The sequence below is a fragment of the Cupressus sempervirens genome, chromosome 2 (assembly GCF_028749045.1).
Source record: "Cupressus sempervirens isolate cs-2001-9-10 chromosome 2, ASM2874904v1, whole genome shotgun sequence".
Lineage (NCBI taxonomy): Eukaryota > Viridiplantae > Streptophyta > Pinopsida > Cupressales > Cupressaceae > Cupressus > Cupressus sempervirens.
Window position 1 is genome coordinate 253,536,818 of NC_143119.1, and position 3,890 is coordinate 253,540,707.

The following is a 3,890-nucleotide window of genomic DNA, read 5'->3' on the forward strand; positions in this document are numbered from 1 at the left end:
ATTTTCACACGAGGGTCTTTTACAATAACTTTGAAAAAGAAAAAGGTGGAGAATTAGATATGAGTTGTCATAGGTGTTAATTTATAACTCAAGAAAAAATCATGCATTCAATCTTTTCCAAATCCTAAATAAATTACTTCACTTTTCTTTGTTAGCCTTCCATAGATAATTGAAAGCACACCAACAATATGCTTTTAGTATACTATATGTAGAATAAAAGGAAAGACAAGGCAAAGAACCCTAAAAGACCTAATTCTTTTGCCTTTAAATTATTTTTACTAATTTAAGAGAGAGGATGTAATGGCTTCTTTCCTATGCCTTTTTCTTGGGATATTTCTCCTTATTGATGGAGTTGGAACTTCCTTGGCCATTATATTTCACAAATTTTACATAGATAGAGATTGTAAACACACATAAACTCCCTATGTACCACAATAATTTAGATGTATTGTTGGGTTTCCACAAGGAGATCTAAAGGACTGATATTAGGGTGTATGGAATAAACTGATATCTTAAAAAATAGAAGTAATTTTTACCCACTATTGTTTCTCAATTGACTATGTATACTTGAGATATTTACAAATTTATTATAATATGATAAAGATAAAATCTACTTTATAAATTTTGACAAGTGGCATCTAAAAATGCTTAAAGTAGTAATATGTAATGACTATACATTGTTGGACATCTTCTTAATTAAATAAATTAAGAACTATAATTCTATGACAAAGACAATTTAAAAAAATACTCATGTAAGTACATTTAAATAAAATAGGTAACCCTTTCATACTATAAATATACATTATAATAGAACCAACTATTACCAAAATAACCACATCCATATTGCTGACAGGCAGCCAAGATGTATAAGTAAACCATAGTCATAAGCCGTATTAAGCACACATCCCATACAATTATTATTAGGAGAACAACAAAAACTAGCACCATTACTACTGCTAAATAAGATAGGTTGGTAACCATGGTGACATAGTTAACCACCAGTATTATTTAGTTTATGTACTTATTGGGAAGCAGGTTAAGTGTCTAGCCAAAGTGCAACAATCGGACTACGCACAACATGTGTTCCACCTTGAATACATTTCCATGATATCTCTCCATACCATTGATCATTGTCTTTTACCATAGCCGCGCTCTCAAACTTCACACTAAATTTAAGCTTCTGGTTCTTCTTTGTGAATTCTAAAGTATCTGGCTGAACACTTACCTTCACTCCATATGGCTCTTCCACATGCACTTTGTAGGTTGAACGAGCGGCACCCACATTTGTTACTGTTCTCCTCCTCACAACAACTTGTTGCGATATCTTGGTGGAGTTGAAGGGAATAGAGAAAGATGGGTAATTGAGATCACCTCTGTCTTCTAGATTGCTTGATTTGGGGCATTGGATAGTGTTGTTATCCATCAACAAAGCAATCTGTTTTTTGGTGTATTTAAGAGTACAAAGAAAGTGAATGTAATCACGAGGTGCCAGGTCATAGATGAGCCCTGGATCTATAGCAGCGACTGGATTCACATGACCTGCACCCAAATCCAATGGGTTTGCAGCTTTCAAAGTTGAGACATCTTTGATTGGTTGATTTTTATTGTCACGAACATAAGCAGACGTCATGAGAGATGATTTAATGGCGGCGGGACTCCAAGAAGGATGGATAGCGCGAATGAGTGCTGCAAGGCCACTTACGTGTGGACAAGCCATGGATGTCCCTGACATAAATGCATATACATTCTTTACTGCAGCCAATATGTCCACACCTGGAGCAATAACATCTGGTTTCATTATATGCGGAAATTGAAGACTTGGCCCCCTTGCCGAAAAAGAAGCCACCAGAGGAGCTGTTACTGCTTTACCTTTCAGCGTCAATCCTGATGGATTTATGGTGGCTGTAGGATTGCTTGTACTGTTTATATACGCTTTGATTTTCTCTCCCACCGCAAAACTCACAGCAATAGAGGGCAGACCATAATCATCGATTATTTCTTGCGAGCCCCAAGGAGATTCGGTGGCATAGATGTAACCAGCGACCCCCAATTGTTTCGCTTCTTCCAACAGGCTTATTGTCTTGTGTGAAGCAACTCCATTGGAATCAATGTAAATATTAGCATACGCAGCATCACATACCAAAATTTTACCATTGAGAATGCTGGGAGGGATAGCTGAGAGGTCGCTGCAACTCCTGGTGCTTTTGTTGTGAGATGCATATAATAGAGGCAATTGTTGAGTTACCTCGGTAGCTTGAGAAAGTGATGAACCTCTGTAGATCTGATGATTGCCAAGTCTCAGAGTAGCAGGGAACTTTCTGTCAATACTGCTGGCTCCAACGGTCATCACCCACGGTGCTGTATTTTCAACAGAAGTGTAAATAGGTCCATCATTTCCTGCCGAAAGCGAAAAAAACACCCCCTTGGCCATCGCTTTGAAGGCTCCAATGGCTCTGGAATCATTGTAAAACGGTCGTTCCGGTCCACCAACGGACATAGAAATAATATCCACGCCGTCTGCAACAGCCATTTCTATGGCAGCAAGAGTATCAGAATCATGGGTTTCGCCATCCCATGCGATCTTGTAAATGGCCAATCTGGCATAAGGAGCCATCCCAATGGCCGTTCCATTGGCAAATCCATTGAAACTTGCTCCATCCACAGCCGATCCTGCAACAGTCGAAGCACAGTGCGTTCCATGGCCTTCGTTGTCTCTTGCCGATTTTATCTCGCTTTGGGGAAGTTGACCATGTGTAGCTTGGTAGCCATTGAAAAAATAACGAGCTCCGATAATTTTCCTGTTGCAGTGAGAGGAATTGAACTTCTCCCCACTTTGACATATGCCCTTCCACTTTGCGGGCACAGGGCCGAGGCCTCTATCGTTGAAGCTCTCACTCTCAGGCCATATTCCAGAGTCAATCACGCCCACAATCACATCTTTACCGTAGTTGGATTGAAGCCACAAATTATAATGGGAGGAGCCTCCCAGACCCAAAAACTGCGGCGAGTGGGTCGTGTGCCTTTGCCTGACAGATGATGGGATTACGGCTATGCAGCCTTCCTTGCTCTCTACAGCTGCCGCCTCAGCACTGCTCAGCTTTGCTGCGAATCCAGACAGGACTATATCATAAGTGTATAACAACAGGCCTTCGTCTTCATTGTCTGAGCCTGAACTTGAAGTCGCCTCCTTGATGAGAGAGGCATTCCAGTGCTCATGAAGTGAAAAATGCAGAGGCTTCATGGACCTACTCATGTGAACAATGTATGGTTTCCTAATTAACTCCTCAGACACAGCTGTGGTTATGGTAAATGCAAACAGAGTGACAGAGAGACCAAGCAAAAAGAGAGAGGAACTGGCCATTTCTGTCAACAAACATAGAGAAGCCTGCAGAGGACTAGTTGTGAGAAGATAGACGGGCACTCGTCCAATATATAAGGATCATAGACTCTAATTGTGGTCCTACCAATAGTTGAATATAGTGCAGGCAAAATGGCAATCATTTTAAGATGCAATACATATCGATAGATAGTCCAAAACATGAATAGATAGGTCGTTTGACAATTCTTTTAATGATAGCATGAATATGTTAACTTTACATAGCAAATAGACAGATTGTCCTTTGATTCGTGGTGGTGGAATTTCCTCTACACCCCATGATTACTCAGCACATATGTGATTGTGATATGATAGCAGCATGTTATAAACAATAACCCTTAACCCTGCATCTTCAAAAGATAATGGTGTAATCATATCATCTCAAACAATAAAATTATTAGAGGACGGTGTAATCGTGTCATCTAAAACGTGGTTTGTGTGGAGATAAAAGAGATAAACTGCATTATTCCAGTTAAATGTTTTCCGTAAACAGCAATAATTGAGAGAAGATAAA

At 39.7% G+C, this 3,890-nt stretch overlaps 1 pseudogene; it reads right to left on the minus strand.

The window, feature by feature from the left end:
- Window positions 1-761: 761 nt before the first annotated feature.
- On the minus strand, window positions 762-3,408 carry LOC149572010 (subtilisin-like protease SBT1.3 pseudogene; annotated as a pseudogene).
- Between the last annotated feature and the right edge of the window lie 482 nt (window positions 3,409-3,890).